Source organism: Strigops habroptila, chromosome 12 (assembly GCF_004027225.2).
Source record: "Strigops habroptila isolate Jane chromosome 12, bStrHab1.2.pri, whole genome shotgun sequence".
In the NCBI taxonomy this organism is placed as follows: domain Eukaryota; kingdom Metazoa; phylum Chordata; class Aves; order Psittaciformes; family Psittacidae; genus Strigops; species Strigops habroptila.
The window spans coordinates 8,640,353-8,661,587 of record NC_044288.2 but is presented as its reverse complement, the minus strand read 5'-3'; the positions used below and the strand labels follow the sequence as shown (position 1 = coordinate 8,661,587).

General features: G+C 47.3%; 1 protein-coding gene across 6 annotated transcripts in view; it reads right to left on the bottom strand.

Moving 5' to 3' along the window:
- Nucleotides 1-17,881, bottom strand: part of SHROOM1 (shroom family member 1) — a 28,492-nt gene extending 10,611 nt beyond the window's left edge. For 3 of the 6 annotated variants that reach the window (XM_030504658.1, XM_030504663.1, XM_030504664.1), the window contains exon 1: nucleotides 16,520-16,596. The gene's annotated coding sequence lies outside the window, so the exon portion shown is untranslated. Of the gene's footprint in view, nucleotides 1-927; nucleotides 959-4,382; nucleotides 4,471-5,945; nucleotides 6,008-16,519; nucleotides 16,597-17,785 lie in introns of those variants that run through there. The other 3 variants (XM_030504659.1, XM_030504660.1, XM_030504662.1) reach the window with 3 other exon arrangements.
- Nucleotides 17,882-21,235: the final 3,354 nt, after the last annotated feature.

Sequence of the window (21,235 nt, the reverse complement as noted above, 5' to 3'; positions counted from 1 at the left end):
TGACTGCCAAACACCAAAGGACAGAATCAAAACACAGTTGGACTGGATGAACTTTAAGGTCCCTCCCAACCCAAACCAGGCTGTGATTCTATGACTAAAAGAAAGCAAACAGTGAAAGCCTTCAGTGACAAACTGCTCCAGTAACACACCTTCTGAGGAGACAGAACTGCCTCCAAATCCTACCAGGATAACACATACCTGATTTCTTCAAAAAGGTTGATCTCATCAGACCTGAACCCAACCATTCCCAGCACTGAACGTCTGCAGTGGGGCCTCAAAGCTGGCAGAAAGAGAGGTTTGAGGGGTGATGTTGCTGTTTAATCAGAAACCTCACATTCCTGCTTTGTTTCAAAGACAGTCCTGGTATCATTCATTTTGAGCCAAAGGAAGAGATGGACAGGAGCCAAACCACACAAGTTAATCTATAAAGGGAACTTGGACTGGTGGGACACAGTAAATAAATTAACCAGTTTCTGGGAAAGGAAAACAGAAGGATTTTCTGCTGGGCCTATTTGGACATTTCAGTAAGAAACTGACTCAAGGACACCTGGAGAAGTTCTTTTGAGGTAATCTAAAATGCAGCTGTGAAAGTTAGCTGTCTATCCCTGAATAACAGGGTCACAGAGGGAACACAAAGCATCACTGGCTAATGACAACATCCCACATCCTTTTCACCATGGTCTACTGATGCATTTAAAGAAATAAAAACCTTAAGTGAAGGTGAAAGGAAAACCTTGGATTTTCTGAAGCTACAGAGACAGAAAAGCGGCTGAGAAAATGACTGCACTGACACTAAATGCAAAACCAGGCTGTACCACAGTTGCTATCACACCACTGCTACATTATCTCAGTAAGCGTCCTGCACCTGAAAGCCTGGACCACCACAGGGAGTGCTGGGTCTCACTGAGCTGTGCGAGTGCCACGTACCTGGAGGTGCTGGGGGTGCGCAGGATCAAACCCCGTGGGAGCCACATTCCACAGGAGAAGCAGAAGGCAGATTCCTCTAATTCTTATCTCCATTTTCTACATCTGAATTCTCTTGCAGTGGAACCTCTCCAAGCAGCTCTATTACTCTGTTGCTATTAATAGAGCGAGCCAAGTCTTCGTCTGGGATGTGCTGGCACAGTTCCACTCAAGTTAATGGAGCCACTCAGATTTACAGTGAGAATTTGGCTCTAACTTTTCACAGCTATGTACAGAATCTACGTAACATACATGGTTTATGTCTGTCAATGAAAGTGTTCTCTTGGTTTCCTACACCGCTGTTTCCCAAGATCTCTTTTCCTCCTTTATATCAAGCTACCTCCTTGTGACTTACAAGGAGGTCAGCAAGTGAGCAAAGACTTTTTGTCTTGGGTTTTTGTGATGGTACCAGAAATAACAGTAAATAGAATTTCAATATCTTAGAAGACTGAGGTACGAACATCTAATTTGGAAACAGCAGCAGCAAGCACAGAGTCCCTGCTTGAGCAGGAGGACGCTGCATCATGCAGCACATTCCCTCCTCTCTCTGCTCCTCCCGTGCTATCTCTCCCATCACCTCTCTGAGGCTTTCTGCAGCATTCCCTTCTGCTCCGTGGGGAAGTGCCAGACAAGCAAGAGGAGCTTCCCGCACAACAGGTCCCCTCTGGTCCCACTCCTGCCATGGTTCACATTTTACGTACCTGGTTTGCTTACGACCAAGTCTGCAATTTCACATCCTGGAAGTGACTGAAAAATGGTAAGAACCAAAGTAATACGCTGTCCTGCAGAAGCCTCTGCTAAAATGTAAATAATATTGTACTGAAACACATCTCAGGGAAAACCTGCCACAATTCCTTTGGAGAAGATGTTTCCTGAACTCTGGAAGCAGAAGTGTTGATCCCAATGTGTTTAAAGAACTGTATGAAAACTGCCTTCTCTTTCTCACGTAAAAGGAAAAACATTAATGTTGTGTCCTGTTGAAGCCTCCAGCCCCTCGCAGGCTGCTGTTACAATACCAGTCACCACCTCAGCCTCCTAACTCCAGGGAAAGGTGGTTTGTATTGCACAACCCTGAATTCCTTGTAACCAACTCAGGAGGACAAAGCCTCACGTCTCTGCCAAAGTAACCGCACAGAGAAAACTCAGTGACTCCAGGCTGCAGTTACAAGTTACCTCTCTTTTAAGGCCAAGCTTTCTGTACCAACACTGGCTATTTCTAGTTTATGTCTGTAAAACTGCCCTTTTTAAACAAATGGGTCCATGGAACTAAGGGGAAACCCACAGCTATTAATCTGTATCTAACTACAATATGCAACTGTTCCCCAAGCAACGAGCATGGTCAGTGTGTGAAACACAAAGCAAACACCGTGACCAACCTCCCGATATTATGTCATGTACATGCTTGTGAATGACCTGTCTCCTATCAGAGAGCAAACACCTGATGTAAACATTAGCCAGAATTCCTCAGATTCCAATCAGTTGCACAGTCCACAGCACCTGACCCACCTGCTTCACAGCCCAGGAGATGTAACTGCTACCAAAACATCACCTGTGAGGCTCAGGCAAGCCTCAGGAAGCCTGAAATCCTGGGAAGGCAAGTGCAGAGCCTATGGAACCGCATCGCCTGCAGCAGGTCATCTGCTGATGATCAAGCAGAAGTTCCCAGGTCTCCATCCAGGTCTTCCTGGACAGAAAGCTGTGCACATGCACAACACAAATGCATTCTCAGTCACTGTGTTTCTGAGACATGAGATGTCTGGAAATAAGAGCTGCTCCTTTGAGCAGACTGTGAAATATCCAGAAATTCCAGACAAATGTCTGAAGTCTTTAAATTCCATCACTTTCACATGACTGCTGAAATGTGAGGACACCACATGCAGGAAAGCGTGGCTGCTGATCACCCTTGTGCCCAGTGGCTCTGAAAGTCTGTTTCTCTCTTTTTCCCTTTATTGTTATTATTTTTGCTACCCTACAATCAACCCTTTTATCTCCTGGGGCTTTCAGCTTCAGGTTTCAAAGGGGAAGGCAAACGTATCAGATGACATCCCCTTTAGATGACTGGAAAACACATTCTGATGGTCTGTATTTTCCTTGCAAAGATTTCTGAGGACTCTAAAACCCAGATTTCCCATCTAGTGCCATTGCCAGCACTATCATGCATGTAGCTAACGCTTGCCAAGGGTATCATACATCTAAACCCAAGGACAAGCTTTCGAGTCTGGCTTACACAGGCCCAATGGGAAACTTACCCTGCTACTGGGAGCCAGGGAAAGTCACAGGATCAGACATTCTCAAAACAGCCTAAATGGGGTTTAGATGAGGTTTAAGCCTTGTGTGCACAGAAGTAAATCTCAGCACAGTTTGAGGAATGTACACAGTTCCAGTGAAAGCCACAGACACAGACTTGAGGCTTTCTGGAGTGATGAAAGTGTCTTGAGTCATTTAAGGGAGGATGAAAATAATATTAATGCATCTTAATATCCCCTTTTCCTGGTGGGGAAGGTGGCAGTGGGGAGACAAATCTGCCTGAACTTCCTCACCCAGCTATGCCTTGCTCTCTGCAGAAGGAAGAGATTCCCACCGATGAGTGCAGGAGCTTTGCTCGAGCCACAGTGCCAGCACAGGTCCAGCTACACCTTCCCCAGCGCCACTTCCCACCCAGTGATGACATCTCACTGCTGAACATGAACGTTTGGCATCTCAGTGACATGCAACCTTGGCTGATGTAAAGCTGTGGCCCAAATAAAATGCTTTTGGGCCAGAGATCCACGGTCCGATCTCTGGCCAAGGGTTTAATGAGGATGATGAGGGTTGGCAATTCCTCACAGCCCCGGAGAGGCCTTTTCTGAGCACCAGCAGAGTCTGACCTTTTAATGAGAGCAGTCACCCGCTGCATACTTCCCATTGTCCTCGAATTCCCTGACTTCCCTTATTCAGCCTCAAAAATTGCTCTTGGCTCCCATCATCATCACTCCCTCATCTGCTGAGCACCGAACACTTATTTTTGTTTCTATCTCTGAAAGCCCTTCTCAAAGCACGCTTCTGCCAGAAATCACAGCTTCAGCCCAAGCGCACACGTTTCTCTCTAATCATTTCCATTTCATCCCTTCTTACTTCAGCGCAATTTTCCTTCCTTTTTAGAAACTAATCAAGTTCCTTTATTGCCATAAATTTACCATCCACACTGCTGCAAGAACAGACCCAGAAATATTCAAGAGCATTAAAGAATTATAGACTTCCAGAAAGAGAAAAAACCTGATGAGAGTGTTGATTTTTGGACACATGCTTTCAGAATCAGTCCATATTATCCTGTATCCTAGAGAACACGGAAGAAAATTCAAAGTAAAAAGCCTTCACTAGTGTCCTCTCCCAACAAGTTTAGGAAGAAGGCTGCTTTTTAAAGGCACATAGCTACTTACACACACACGACTTGGTACAGAGAGGCAGGGAGGCTCAGACGGATCAGGACACATTTGGCACTGCTTTCCCTCTGATGGATAAACCATCCTGTTTTAACACATAACAAGGAGAAAGAGATTTCATTTCCAGGTACAGGGTAAACTGCAGATGAGCACACACTCACAGATCAGTGGTAAGAGCAGCCTCAGATGCTTTCTCATTCTTACCAACAAGAAACACCAGAGAAGAATGAAATTCTCAGTCTCCTGACTGCTACTGACTGCACGGAGCTTCCACAGTGAAGCCCACAAGAGAAGAAACTGGCCCCTAAACAGGCGAAAGCCAGTTCAGCATCTCTTTCCACTGGTGTGTGGTTGGAGCCCAGAGGTGCTAACCCCAGTGAGCCCTCTGTGCTATAGGGTTTTAAAATATGCCCATTATTAACAGCCTGTAAGTAGAAAAATCCGAGTGCCTGTAACTGGCAGCTCCACCAAGTGCCACACATCCCAAAGCAAGGGCACCCACAGCACTCTATCGATCAGAATTTGCCTTTCCTGGGCTTTATCAGAGCTCGCACGCTGCCCTAAGAACATTGCCATCTTTCACACACAGATACAGAGGCCAAGCCCTCACGTTCAGGCTGCCTTGTGTACTCACACGTGCCTAAAGCTGCTTTCAACCCCAGGTTAAACATTTCAAATGTGGTTTGAATATTTCCTACGGTACATCCTGCTCCTTCATTTGTGTTCCTGCTGACTTTACAGAAGGGATGGGAGCAGACGGACTTTGGCAGCAGATGCTCTGGAAAAAACCCCAGAGCCCTTGCTGGGGAGAAAGGATCAATAGAAGACACAACACTTCCACACTTTGTTTTCCAACGTTACACTTTCCCTCCTGCCACCTCCACTAGCTCATGCCTCGGTCTGGGTGTTCTCTTGCAATACATGTCTAATGGTCCATCTCCTGTGTGACCAACAGCTCTGCAGGGTGTGCAGCTCAGCACACCCCCCACACCTCCTGTGCTGCAGAGACATTGCAAACCACTTGTAAACTGCTGCCAGGATGCCCACAGGCACCCACAGCCATGGGCATAGGCATTGCTGGGTGCACCTGGCAGCACCCACACCACATAACATCACACAACCTCTGTGAGGTGTGAGGACTGGTGTGGCACCCTCCTGGGCCATGCTCCAAAGGCCACTGTCCAGATGAAGGAAAATCTGCTTGTATGGAGAGACTACAGAGATCACCCAGGCTGTAAATGGACACAGACACTGTGGCCCTCAGAGGTCTGCACGGAGGGTTTCATGGAACCACTCTCCCTCCCCAAACACACACACTTACCCGGAGATTAAGGAGCAGTTACTTAGATCACAGATCAGCAGATCCTTTCCACCAGATTTACAGCAAACACAATACAAACACTGAGTAACCAGAGTGTTATGTTCACTCTTCTCTTGCATAAAGCAAATATCCAGACAGGCATCACAGCAACGGCTGAATTACAGAGACAATATATGCCAGATACAGCCATCTAAAATATACACACACACACACTCTGAGATGATGCTTGGGTTAGTTACCTCTAGAGATCTGAAGGCATATCCATGGGAAGTATAGCTAGAACAAGCTTTCTACCTCCAGTTTTCTCTTTAGAAAACAAAAGCTAATGCTTTGGCTCCACATTCCGGCCACGTCTGCAGGACAGATCTTCCTAACACCAGCACCTGAAGTGAATCCAGTGCAGCTCACGCAGTACCAGAGGTGGTTTTCCCGGTCTCTCAGCTGGTCCATCACACCACTGGGACATCTCCGAGCAGCTCCACACCCAGCACCAGCATCAAGCTGCACAAGTGACTTCCACAGCCGCCCCTGTGCCTCGCTGCTGGAAGCTGCCCTGTGCCGTGCCCAGCGCTGCAGTGCACCGGGAGGGAAGCAGGCCGCGGGCTCGGCCCTTTCGCTATCGCACCAGTCAATTATTAACAGCGGTGCTTTTTGTGCCCAAGCTGTTGGCAGCGGCCACGACTCCCGTGTGGGCACAACGGAGAAATTCCATGAAGATGCTGCTGAGGCCCCAGCACTCACACACTCCCTCCTGTGCATCCCACCGGGACAGCACGGCCAGAAGAGCATCCTTCACTCGGCCACGCCTGGGCCTTCGCTGTCCCCAGCTCTTGGCCAGAGGGGCAAGAGCAGCAGCACTGCTGGACAAGAGCTAATTAAAGCCACTGAAAGTAGATTGACTCCACCAAAGTAGTGAGATTTGGTTCTCTTACCAAATTAAGTTCTGCTTTCAGAGGGGGAGAGAAAAGGGTTGTACAATAAAAATTAACACAGTTCAAGGAAACACTGGAGCTGTGCTTAGTGTGCTGCAGGCTTTGCAGTGGGGTTTATCAAGTGTTCTGTTCATAAGACAGCACAGAAGGCACAGATTGAGGCTTTCACCTCCCCTTGCCACTCTGAACCAGCTCAAACATCCACAATAAATTCTTTCCTACCTCCAACTCTATGCAGTAGAGCCTGATACTAAGATCCTTATCTGGGGAGATTGAATTCCCACTAGTTTCCAGCTGGGATTAAAAAAATAAGCCAATTTTATGCCACTGTAATTTCCCCCCCACCCCCCAAACTAAGCTCCCAACTGGATAACACCATGCAGGCAGCAGCTTCTCATTTGTTCTTATGTATCATCTCTCAAGGGAAAACTGGGGGTTCCTTCCACGTTTCCTGCAGAAGTAATCTGCTCACTCGTGGCTACATCCAGTTTGTACACAGGATGGTGGGACACAGATTCAGCCTCTGCTTCTTGCCTGGCTTCACCACGGTCCCCAGCCAGATGCTGCCACAGCCACCACAGAGTTCCAAATCCATCCCTGGTTTACTGCATGGAAGGAGAGGATAGGGATCATTCTGTTGGGAAAAGCTCAACTCCACATCCCCTGTGCATGAGGGGAATACAGAAGCCTCTGGAATACTGTTCACTGCTGATTCATTTAACTCATTTTTGAGGTTCTTCTGCAAGCAAACACCCAGGCTCCTCTCACTATCCTGTACCCAAACAGGCCATCCCTACACCTAACTTATTTTCCACCCCAGGTAATGTGACCAGTAACACCCAGAGTATGGAGAAGGGCTCCCGGGAAGTTACTCAGTAACTAACCCAGTGTTTAGTCATTCTGGGTCATTTACTGTTTTCACAAAGCAGCAACTTGGTATCTGATGGAGCCAAGTGCTCTGCAACAGGAGGTGAAGGGACCGTTCCCAACAGCCCAAGAAATGAGAATAAAAGCACCTCACACTGCGTGATACCAGCTTGGAAGGAAGAAGACAATCCTGAGCTGCTCCTCCTGCCAGGCCATGAGCAAAGCTCTCCCCTGGGGACAACTGGTGACATGATGCTGGTTGTGCCTTCTCTGTGCAGGAGCTTCGTGCATTCCGTGTGAGGGTGCTGAGGTGCTGGCACAGGGTGCCCAGAGAAGCTGTGGCTGCCCCATCCCTGGCAGTGTTCAAGGCCAGGTTGGACACAGGGGCTTGGAGCAACCTGCTCTAGTAGAAGGTGTCCCTGCCCGTGGCAGGGGTTGGGACTGGATGAGCTTTAAGGTCCCTTCCAACACAAACCAGGCTGGGATTCTATGGTCTACAAATTCTATAAATGCTACTTCTAAGTTACAAAGCAGTTGCCTTGTAAAGAAGTTATCACATATTACATGTGGTTTGTACCTCACAGGGGTGAATTGTTCCATGGCTGGCTCCAGCAGCACTGCCATCGGGGAGGATCACAGCCACACTCACCTGAGGAAGCCACAAGCCTGCGAGACACTGGCAGAGCCAACAGGGAGCCAGGGCAGAGCTCCCCGAGGGTCCCGACCACCACAGGAGATCCATGTTATACAGACATCAACAGCTAAACCTTCCCACTGCCTTTACATGTAGTGCTGTGGATTTGGGCTGAGTAGTTGCCCTTTGCCCCACCACCAGAGTCAAACCCAGAACAGCCAAAACACGTCAGAGATGGGGGTAAGCACAGCCCTGCCCCGACTGAACCACAGCAATATGCTTAAAGACTAGCACGGATTGAATGAGATGTGATGGAGAGATCCCAGAAGAGAGAATTTACAGCTGCTTGTGGCAATTCAAAACACCACAATACACTAGAGGCAGAGAACATGATAGCACCAAGGCAGAACCTTGCCCTCGTATCAGACACGAGCACAGCAACCGTTCATTCAGCACCAAAGGAAACAACCAGAGTATTCTCAGGAGATGCACAAGCCCTGGCAAAGCCGCTTAGGTTTGTTAGCTATAAACTTACATGGTAACAATAATAAACAGGGCAAAGAGTAAAAACAATCCAAGGTTTTGTAAAAACAACAGAGCTGAGGTTGATTCATTTGTCCCTGGGTTCCTAAATGTTTCAAGTGCATTTACATTATGTTTGCAAACTCTTCACAACCAAAAGTAGTGGTATACACGGTAGATTTCCTGACTGAGAGCTAAGACTTCCAGGGAAGCCTCAAATCTCTGTAGCCAATGCTTTCAGAGATGCATAAAACCTCATAACACTCACGATAAAGATGTCAGTAGTTACCATCAATACTCCTGTTGTTTCTGAATGCTGCAAGGGGTTAGGAAGTGAAATCCAAAGGGGAAGCAACACAAACAGCATACGCTGCCCATAAAATCCTCCAATCGCCCAGCGGGGTGTTACCTTTTGATGTTGTTGTCACTACTTGGCATCAGCTGGGATACAGATGGCTGCTCGGGGTTACTGGCTTCCAAAACTAGGTCAATGGTAGCACAGATAGAAAGTAAAAATCCTGGGCTTTACCCACCAAAACCATCTGAGTAACAGCAGCCTAAGAGACAAAATAACATCCCCGAGATCTCCCATCAATCCCAGGCTCCACAGATGTGGCTGCCCTACCCCGTAACCAAACCAGCTAGCAGGGCAGAGCACTGAGACAGACACACATTCACCACTTTTTCACTAGAATCCAGCAATTCCTATGGCAGGAAATCCTTCTGCATGACATTACAGCAAACAATCAGTATTTTTTATAATTTCTTATTAACTAATTGTTTGGTAGTAATTTATAGAAGAAAGGCAACACAAAGCCACTACTATTGTTCTAAATCACACCTATGTACCAGGTACCAAAGACAGGTCCTCGTGTTCCTTCAGTCCCTGCTTGGTACAAAATGTTCTCCACCCAAAGGAACTCACACAAGTTCCCTCTGCTCACGCTCCTTTGGAGGCTGGTTTCCCATTCACAGCCATATAAGAAGCTGGAAGGAGCAGGATTTTCTGCTGCAGTGTGGAGCAGTGGCAAGGGGCTCTGCGCTGGGGAAAGCTCAGCTGCCAAGAATGCCCTTAAACTGGTGTCACTGCCAGGCAGCACGGCCACGCTGTTAGTCCTGTAAAGCTTCACTGTGAGCTTTGACTGGGTAAGGTTACAGTCTTTGTCCCTGGTAAAAGATATAATGGTGTTTAGGTGAGAACAATTAAATCCTATTCGAAAGCCTCATTAGACAAGTGAAACAGTACTGAGCCAACCAAGGTTCCAGCTGCAGCCACACTGTAAGCACATTTAAATCTAGACCACCAGAGCGTGAGCTCTTTGAACCCAGAGAAGCATCTTTAGATGATACCATATCTCACAACACTGAGACATTTTAGTTTTGGGATCAAGGGGCTTTACCAGCCTGGATAAGTGGGTTTAATTTTACAGTTTAATACTGTTCCCTGAATCAGCTGAACTTCATTTCATGTTGCTCACGGATTAACAGCGATCCCTGGACCTTGGAATGGAATCTGCTCAAAGCATTTAAACGGAAATGCAGCTGAGTCAATGTTGCTGCTGACAGGGGAGTAATTGCCATCTCTCCTTCTCTTCCCACTTCCTTCTTTCCTACCCCCAACACTGGTCTCGCTGCACCTCTTGTACCTGTCGGGCTCTGCTGAGTTGATTCCATTTGCTAATGTGGCAGAAGCTGTCCCAGGGGTTACTGAGCTGGAAGAGCTCACAGAGGAACAGGGTGAACGTCGAGTCGATGCCAGGGGAGCAGAGCGTGCTGCTGGGCAGGACACCGTGTCTCAGCAGCACCACAGCTCGAGCTGTGACACAGGAATTCATCCCAAACCAGGTCAGTGTTAGGGCTGTGCCAAGCTCCCTTCGATATAAAACTGAGTCTGGGTGTGAAACACAAGCAGCTTTAGGGCCCGAAGTAGGAAGGTGCATCTATCACTCAGCCTGCAAACACAGGCTCACTACAAACCCACTTGGAGTCTGAAACTGATTCTATGGGAATCTATGGCAAAACTCTTTCTTTACATTGGCTAAATGAAAGGGCATTCAAAAAATAGGGTGTTCTGTGCCAGGAATGTGTCACTCCTCTGCTTTTTTCCACAAATAATTATAAAAATAGAATTTAAATGCAACTTGTCACTACACTTAAATTGAGGAATCCCACTTGTAGCCAAGTATTAAAGAGCAGCACAGGATGGCAATAAACAACTCCCAAAGAAATGGTGATCTATTTGTTTAAGTGCTGTAAAATGTGAGTAAAGTAAGAAGAGAGGGATGTGATGGTTCCCCCGGGACCAGGCTGAGGAGCAAAGTGCCAGCTGCTGCCCTCAGTGTGAGCTGCCCCTTCCCTGCACCTAACAAATACACAGCGAGTGCTTCTGCTGGAACATCGATCCAGTTACATGGCAAAGGCTCCCTGCTCTCCCGCACAACACTCGAGTACAACGGGGTCTTTGTTCTGGGGGGCTAAATAAATAATGTAGCCATTAGGTACCATAAGGAAAAGGAGCATTAAGTGATTAAATTCCAGATCCAGAGCAGGATTATTACGCTCCCAAATAAACCAATATACAGCAAGGAAAGCCATGGACTCTGCCAGCAGCCTGCTCCTGCAGCGTGTGAGGTGCTAAGGGGAAAATTACACAGGGTCAACTGATACAGAACATGAAGGTCTGGGCATCAAGAACAGTTCAGCTCAATGACTGGCAACAGGTATGTCTGTCTTATATGCCTTTGTTTTCTGCCATGGAGCTTATAAATACATAAACCCAGCAGGAGTGAACTAATGTCTTCTGAAAAACCCCAGCCTGTCTCCCAGCACGACTTGTGCACACATTTTCACAAGTCAAAGCAATATTATTCCAATCATCAAACAGTAAAAAGAGTTTCAGAGGCCTCCAAGCAAACCTGGCTCATTAATCACATTTGGTAAGCATTTGTTTGGCCTATAGTCTGGAAATGCCAGCTAATCATTTCAGGTTTGGAGCCTCCCTGGACTTCAGAAGGCATTGCAACGACAGAATAACGTACAAATGCATTTATGTTTAAGATCAGCATGTTCAGCAGCACACATTTTCCTTTCCATGAACCATCTCTGCTCATAAGGACTGTATTCTGCAAGCTGTGCACAATGCAAATTTCACAAGAGCTTCTGCAGGAGTTTTCACTATGGAAAAAGCTCAGGAGCAAATGTCAAGATGTTTTAATGTGGTAAAGCTGTAAGAAGTTAATTACCAGAGAACAGGCAGCACAGAAGGTGTCTGTTGTGGAAACTGCTGTAAGTGCTTAGACAAGATGCTATAATTCATCTTGGCTTTTGAAATTTGATTTTAAATATTAAAAGAAGCAATTTCCTTAGACACCCAAGGTGAAATTCTGTTCTAATGCCTGACAGTTCACTAACAAGCCCCACAAACCCAGAAAGGGCTTCTTTCTTATTTAACATGGGCAAATCCTTCTTGTTCTACCAGTCTGTTTTATGTAATTTAGGCAAAATTACTTGCAATATGTATCTATATAAGCATATAGAGAGGTGCTTTGAACTCAACACTTCTCAGACAGAGCTGACTGAAGCTATTCAATGGAGAGATTTGGAGCTACACAGCAATTTAGCCACATTCATGCAGTAGGTTAATGGCAGAATCTGTTTTCCAGTTCCCTGCTCTGCTGACCAGACCAGGTTTCCCATGTTGGATAAGCACACACCAGCCAAGCTTTGTGGGTGCATTTTCAGAGGTGAGTTCAGGTTATGGCCTTAGATCCTTCATCCCAAGACACCCAAGAGTACATGTGCAAGCTCATAAACATGTCAGAAGAGGTTCTACCGACCCTCCTGAAACACCACCCAAGACACCTCTGAAATACCACAGAAGCATTCTACAAACCACAGCACCTACCATGGGCCTTCATAGGGATTTATGCGTCTCCTCTACATGAGCATGAGATCTGCCATGGGGAAAAGGAGAGCAGCTGGTGCGAAGGGAAGGGCAGGGAGGGACTGGCACATCCCGAAGTCATTCTCACACATGGAATTCCAAGCTTGGATATGGTTTGGCACCTGCCTGATACATGGGGCTCTGCAGTCCTCGCTGGAAAATGCCACATGGCAGGAGCAGCAGCTCAGCTTCCCCAGGAACAGATGCTGCTTGCAGACAAAGTCATATTCTCCCCTTACATGACTTATTTCTGTCAAGGATTTGCAGGGAATTCTCATGAGGCGGGGGCTGGAAACTCAGTTTCACATGGGTGGAAGTGTCAGAGACATGATCCTTGCCACAGAGATGTGCCAGGAGCAGCCTCCTGCCATTGCCCCATCACAGATATTTTCAGTTTGACAACTGAATTGGTTCAGGAAGAATTGCTTGAGTTCATGTCAAAATCACTTTTTCAGCTTGTCTAACAAAAACCTTAGAAGTACAAGTTGTTGTTCTGGGCCAAATACAACGCTCCAATTCCACCCAAAATGAAACAATTTATTTCAAGGTACTCAGAACACACAAAACCATTGAAGAACCACCAAAGCGTGGCCATGGTCAGCAGTCACTGAACAGAGTAACCTGTGAAGCACTCAGAGCAGTAAAACCCAGATTAGCTTTACAGTGACCAGCCACAGAAGTAAGACAGACCCTTGGGTCAAACCTTGACATTTTATAGGCTCTAAGCTTACCCCAAAACTCAGCTCAAAGAGCACACTAACCAGCTAAGCCATTTGCTTTACAGCTTGTGGGAAGTTTGTTGACAATTTTAAAATAAATATGTATTTGTAACTTTACATTAGTAACTTTCTTCAGAAAAAACCAAACAAAACTCTTGCTGATTTATATTTATTATCGTAAAAAGAGAAGGAAGCTCTCTTGTGGCTGCCCCATCCCTGGCAGTGCTCAAGGCCAGGTTGGACACAGGGGCTTGGAGCAACCTGCTCTAGTGGAAGGTGTCCCTGCCCGTGGCAGGGGTTGGAGCTGGAGGAGCTTTAAGGTCCCTTCCAACTCTAAAAAGCTTCGAACCAGGATTGAGGTTTCATTAAGCACAGGCTCAGGACAGCCCAATGCACAAGTACTCCTGGATAGATTAATAGCAAAAAGACATTCTTTTCACATTCCAACCATATTCCTTCCCCGTTCCTGAAGCCAGAAGCCTCTGCAGTAACTGAGACAGGTGCAGGGAAGTCCATGATCCAAGAAACAATCTCATACAGCTCCATGGATGGAATGCTGCACCAAGAACAAACTTCCACAGCAGAGAGATGTGATTTCGTATTCAGGAAGAAAACCAGAGAGGTTTGCGTGTTCTAGAAAGGTCCTACACAAACCAGCAGTGCTTCACGTCTGCGCCAGGTACTTGTTACAACAAATGTTCATCCGTTTGACTGGAACATTCCAGCTGCAGCTCTGCTCATGGGATTAGGGGGTTCTCTTTTTAGGTGGTCAGATGAAGTGTTCCAGCTGTTTAAGGACATGTCTCAGGGTAACACATCGTCTTCTCAAGTTAAAGATTCTGACAATCCTTTATGAAACAGTAGCTCTTGTCCCTTCAAGTTCACACCGAAAACCTGGCAGCGAACAGCCACTGCACCAAGCACTTGGCTTTGATTCGCTGTGAAATCAAAGTGCTCTGAATTTGGGGCTAAATTTAAATCCCTGAACAATCACTTTGCATAAGCTCAGTAGAGACTCGGTGTATTAAAGTCTCCATGCACTCAATCCATAGCTTACACGGCTATTCCTGGAATTTCTTTTGGAAGCTCAGCATCATCCACAGCTGTGAAACCTCCGAGCTCTGCTCTCATTGCTGTGCTGCTCGGATCAGCCAGGTGGAACAAAGGAACCACCAAATTCAGAGAACAGTTAGAATCAGGTGCATGTAGCAGAGTAGAAGTGTTGAGGCTGGGCTGGTAGGCCAGAGGGGAAATGAGGGACAAGGTTGTCCTAGCAAGGAGGCTTGAAATAGGAGCTGGGAAATTGGGAGGCACCAAAAAAAGCACCCAAACTCCACTGTATTTACAGAATGATGCATCTCTACGAGAGCAAGTACAGACCCTCTGGTACTTCACATACAAGTCAAGTCACAGAATTCATTCTGAGCCACACAGCGCGCAGCCATGCACACACACAGAGCCCAGACTGGAAACTGCGTCACTTGCGACGATGCCCAGGACCAGCTGGGCCTGGTTCCCATTCTGGCTTGATGTGCATTGTACAACCACCGGCCAGGAAACCTGCTGAGTCAGCAGCAGCATCACCCTCGTTTGCCCAGAATTTTGGGGAAAACACGGACAAAGTGAATCCTGCATTCCCAAGCAGCAGCTTAGGGGAAAAATGATGCCTTGCCTCATTTCAATACTTCTGACCTGCCACTGAACAACCCTGTTTCCCATGCCTTGGAGAAGGGAACTCAATTCTGGTTTGCATGAATTTGCATCAGGGACATGCTCTTTGTTCCCTCTGAAATTCTTCCCAAGTCTGGGAAATTAATGAGTCTCTGAAAAATGCTTTGATATTTATTTCTTTCTTTTAAGTAACTTAAATCTTGAAGATTCTGTTTTCAACACACTGGAATTTCCAGGAGCTCCCAGTTGTGGCTGGGCTGACGCTGCACTAGTCCCAAAGCATAAACTGCAGAATCCTAGAACAGTTTGGGTTGAAAAGGAGCTTAAAGCTCCTCCAGTTCCAACCCCTGCCACGGGCAGGGACACCTTCCGCTAGAGCAGGTTGCTCCAAGCCCCTGTGTCCAACCTGGCCTTGAACACTGCCAGGGATGGGGCAGCCCAGGACACCAGGATCCGCAGCACAACTGCCCCTGTCCCAGCCGCTCTCCAGCCACCTCCTGGAGGCTCTTTCTCAGGATGCCTGGATGCAGTTTGCCATGTCCATGTGCAGCCCCAGCTGCACACATGGACACACAGCCCCAGTCACACGAATCGGGCCCTCTGCATGTCGGGACCTGCACCTCAGCTCTGCATAAAGGCACACGAGAGACAGCAGCAGAGGTACAAAACTACAAACCTGCCCAGGCAAACTCACAACCAAATCCATTTGCATGTTCTTCTCCCCATTTGTAAACAGCTGGAAAGTCTTTTGTGGTTCCCTCCCACACACACTTGAAAACACTTTACTTTCTGTCACCTCCCCTATTTATTCAACCTGGATTTCTAGCTTCTAAGCACACACTCAAATTGCTTTGAGTTTTAACCTTAATATTTTCTCATTAACTTTCCCACTTACATGCACACCTTTGGAGATGTTTCTACTTTTAAAGCACATCACAAATACTTTGCAGAACACAGAGCGCTCAAGTTTGGAATTCGTTAGCATACATTTCTCCATTGAAATACACTCAGTTTCTACCTGACACTGCCTCATTCTCGACGCTAAACGCTGCTAAGGAGACCTTTCATTGTGAGAGAAGAATCCTATTAGCGGGTCTCTGCACACCAGGGAAAGAGGGGTCTGGGCAGTTACCGCCCCGGGATTTTTAGCAGGAAATAATTATGTAGCTCAGGTCTTTAATAGGCAGATTAAAGCCCCTCCTGCTGGAGACAGCCTAAATAAGGGGCATTGTTCCACAGCACAGAGCTTAGTTCTGGAGTTCCACAAACGGTAAACTACGAAAGAACCACTGAAACACGGCTCAGGTCTGACAAAGCCACTTTAAACTCCCCTGTTCCCGGCAGGCAGCGGCCGCTCCCGCGCCGTGCAGCGGGGTGGAAGCACGAGACCGGAGAGCGAAACCCCCCACCCCGGGCTCCCGTTCCCCGTCATTAGCACCAGGCACCGACCGCTCCCGCATCGCTCCCGCTGCAGCTCCCTCCGCCCGGCCCCGGCCCCCAGCATCCCCCTCACCCCCGGGCTTACCGCGTGTGCCCCCCGCGCTCGGCAGCCGCCGCCGCGTCCCCAGGCGCGGCCCGGACAGAGCCCGCCGGTGGCCGGGGCCGGCGCCGGGCAGGGCCCTGCCCAGGGGGAGGCACGGAGGAGGGGTCAGGATAATGAACCTGAACCCGGCGCCAGCGCTGGGGCAGCTCTGGGGAGCGGGGGAAAAGCCCCGCAAGGATCCCACAACCATCCCAGAACCATCCGCTGGAAGGGACCTCAAGGATCAGCTGGTCCAACGTTCCTGGGCAAAGCACGACCCAAACGAGATGTCCCAGCATCCTGCCCAGATGGATCTTAACAGTGTCCAGCACTTCCCTGGAGAGATTATTCCAATGGCCGATTGTTCTCATTAGGAAAAAATTTCCTCGTGTCCAACCAGAACCTCCCCAGGAGTAACTTGCACCCATCACCCCCGTCTTTTTCATATGACTCCTTGTAAAAAAGGGGAGTCTTCACGTTCTCTGTAGCCACCCTTTAAATACCAGAACATGGGCATAAGGTTTTCCCTGAGCCTTCTCTTCTCCAGGCTGAACAAACCCAGCTCTTTCCTCACACACTGCCCAGCCCTTGGATCATCCCTGTGGCCCTTCTCTGGACCCTCTCCAGCCCATCCACCTCTTTTTTGTGCACTAAGGACCAAAACTGCACACAGCATTCGAGGTGTGGCCTGACAATAACATCTTCATCTCTGCTGGCAATGCCCTTGCAGACACCCCATCCCATTGGCTCTGGTGGATCAGGAAAAAGGAATCCCAGCCCAGCTCCCCACACCTCTCAGCACCGGCTGGGATTTCACTGTCGGCCAAGGCCCTCAGGGCACAGGATCTGATCCCAGGACAGAACCGCTTTGGTTGGAAAAGACCCATAAGAGCATCAGGTCCAACTTTTAACCCAACACAGCCACATACCAGGAGCACATCCACATAGGAAGCATAAGAGCAGAGAGACTGGAAAAGAATATAATCCTGGGATTTATTTTGCTGCAATTTTAAGAAGCTAAATTGTAATTCAGCTTTTCTCTCACTCAGGGTCACGTAAGGACTCACATCCTAACCCTGGCTGACAGTTGTGCAGAATAAACAAGACCCCAACAAGCTGAAAACCACCATTTCCCAGCCCCTACCTTCCAGCCCCGACGGAACCCCACAGCAGAGACACTGCGAGAACAGCCAGAACTGCTGTTTTATTTAGGAGCAATAAGAACACTTCTGAAAAATAAAGACTCACAGCTGGCAGACAGCACCTTACCTGGGGTGAGAGCTGAGGGAAGAGCAGCAGGCACTCTGCTGCTCACAGCCTTCATTCTTCAGGGCTTTCTTTGCTCTCCAGCTTGTACACAAGAGCTCACCAGGCAGGAGAATACACCAGGGAAGCTGGAAGGGATAACAATAAGCTTCACAAACTCTGCTCCCCAGCGGCACACCACAGCAAGAGGCACAACAGCCAGTATAAGATTCCAGTATAAGGTCCGTTTCCTGGTTTTTAAATAGTTTGTTCCAAATGTTTTCTTTCTTCCTTTCTGGAAAAAAGGGGAGGGAGAGAACTGCAGTCCTGCCTGTGTGGTCATGAAACAGGAATCAATCAAAAAGCCCAGCTAAGTTCTACCAACTCCCATTTTCTCACTGAACCTTTCTAGGTACCTGTAGCATCTAATACATACCTGACTGGAGCATTGTATAACTTCACCTTGCACCTAAATTAAGCCAACTATAAGATGCTCTCAGAGCAGCAGATCACCACCTCCAGCCTTCCCCCTTAGCAAAGAGCACATACCAGGCTGCCCCACACTTTATATAGAGCTCGCAGCTGGGGAATGGATCATCACATCACAAAGCAGGTGAAAACTATTCACCCACACGTGAAGAAAGGCCAAAAGGCGAGAAGGGAACAGCAAAGCCCAGCCCTGACAGCAGCGCCCATCGGCCTGGATTAATGTAGTCACAACTTTGACCTGAAAGCCACTTCTAATAGATGTACACGCACAGCACCTCCCTGCAACAGCAAAGAAATTACAGCTCTGTTCATCAACTTCAGTGGGCTTATTTCAGTAAAAAATTAACTATATTAAAAGACTACCTGATCCAGGTTCCACATGGGCAGTTGTATTTGGAAGTCTGCACACAACTTGCCCTATAATGGCTTTTCAAAGACCTACATGAAGCAAGTCAGTGTCACAGATTTGCAGACAGTGCCTACCAAAACCTCAACCTGGATATTTTTCCATACACCTACCAGACGCTGGACCACCTAAACCAACCTAAATGGAGAGGTGCTCTGTGGAAGGGGCTTGCTCTGCCACCCACAGTGGTGGTTATTTTTTTATTATCTTTATTTTCTTCAAGAATATCTGATTACAAGGAGAAACCTACTAGTTTTCCATGTGGTATCTGCTGAGCAGGGGAAATTGAGTGCCAGGCTTCAGCACTGAATATCTACATTCCTCCCCAGTCTTCACATGGATGATGAAAAGTGACACGTGAATGAGCTGTAAGTGAAACTCTTGGTACAGGAGAGCTCTAAAAAGCACTCCAGAAGCAAGTACCCTCCTGTTAGTAACACTGAAGAGGTTTGATGATGATACCACAGCAATACCCAATGGCTGCCAGCAGCCTGGCGGCAAGGGAAAACCAGGCTTGTTTTCCATGGCCGAGTGGGGCTCTCAGTTAATCAGTTGTTTTCACAAGAGGGGAAGTATCAGTGTATCCCCCCCCATGGGCACAGCTTCCACTGTTAACCTGTTACATTTTCAAACATCATCTCTGTGCTGCCGCTAATGCCAACAGCAGCAACGATCTCCTGTAATCTTCTTTAAATCCCTAAAACTCTGCTCTTCTATCCCACTGACAAAGGTAACTGTTTGTGTGCCAAGTCCCTTCTCTTGTCCTCTATTTAGATTACAAACTCTCTGGGCAGTTTAGTCTGTGTTTACGCAGCACACAGGAAGATGGGCTCATGGCCCATTAGGGGAATTTATAGGTTCTATATATAATGATAATCAAGTGATGGTAAATTAAAACATAAGGAAAACAAGTGATACATGCAAAACCACATAGGTGGTAGGAGAAGCAGTCTGCAGGAAAAAATGGAATTCACAAACCATCCATCAGTGCCCCAGCTTATGTCTGTGATTAGGAGATTTCGGTTCTTTTCCAAGCTCTTCCAGAAGGCTGACCTTTCAGCCAGGAAAGTGAATCTTCCATCAGACAACTACAAGTATGATAAATGGGAACAAATCTCATCTACTGTGTCTGTGGAAAACAGCTCAAATGGCCGGTGGGACAGCACAGGCTATGGAGGCTGCTGTAATCAGAGGCAGAAGGCAGTGGTTAGGAACAGAGGTGCAAACGGAGCTGGATCTTCTGGCTCTCATCAGTTTAAGGCATTGATGATGTTATCATCAAGGAGATAAATATGGGCTGACTTGAGCACAGGCTGCTCTCATCAGTGATAAAAAATATCTGGTCTACACTGTAGTCACAAAACCAGTGGTACGTAGGTTTTTAGCTCTGCTCCTGTCCTGTCAAACAATGACATATGTACGTATGTGTTTGATCTTTTTGGTTTACGGCAGGAAGAAGCTATTAGAAGTATTTCTTCTCCTTAAGCTGCTAGGGACCGCTCAGCTCACACGTGTGGCGCAGACACGCAGCTCAGCTGTGCTCTGCATGGGCAGTTCACTACGTTCCTGCCACATCACTAATGGAGCCTGCAGAGAGCACCTGATGCTTCTGGTATTTCAAAGTTCACTGAATCAGCCCAGCAGCCAAAATGAAACCACTGTGTTTATCAGGGCATAACAGCTACAGCTGTGATTAATGCTCCTGCTCCCTTGTGGAAACAAACAGATGTCATTAGCTAGCTAAGGGCACAGCTACACATTCTTTAGCTCTGCTTTATAGCAATTTAAGAATCAGTGTTTATTTGAAACTCAGTGTTTCCCCAGGGGAAAAAATGGTTTCTACTGCAACAACCTGATGATTAATAATAGAATAAATATTTAAGATAGCTAAAACATGAGACTATCAAACAATCTACTAATGGTCTGGATTTTGAAGAGGTCCGATGAAATGAATCTACTAATCTCCTTGGACATTGTGTTTTACTAAACAGGTCTTTAATATCTTCAGTGCTTGTGCACACGTAACTGGCACGTGTAGGTATGCCAGAACCCTCACTCGAACAGAGCTGCTATTTACAACTTCAGCAAGTGTGTCCAAGCACTAAGAAACCTGAAGTCCAGTAGAAAGTCACAGTTAGGGTGATAAACTGCCTTTGGCAGTGAGTGTGGCTTAAAGGGCTCTCTCTTTCCTCCTTCATTCCCTCCCCAGCAAGTCGCAAGGCTTCAATTCTGCACCTCGGGATCGTTGTGGCTGTGTTGGATCAGTAAATCTGTTCAGGAGAGCTGGATTTCAGAGGAGAAACAATCAATGGCAGCATAAACTCCAGCCTTCTCCCTCTTTGTTATAGGCTACTGCAGAGCAGAGGAAGTCTGATTTATTAGGAGCTGCTCAAGAACATAAATACACCCATGGGAAGATTTTAAGCCTTTACTAACACTGAGAATCTCTGCATTCCTACAGCCACTCTCAGAGCACTTCAGCTCCCATTTATGCTCTGAAAATGATCCCATTTTCTAAAGGGTTGAGCAGCCACACACCAGAGTCTAACCAACTACACCCATCTCCACAGGTCTAGACC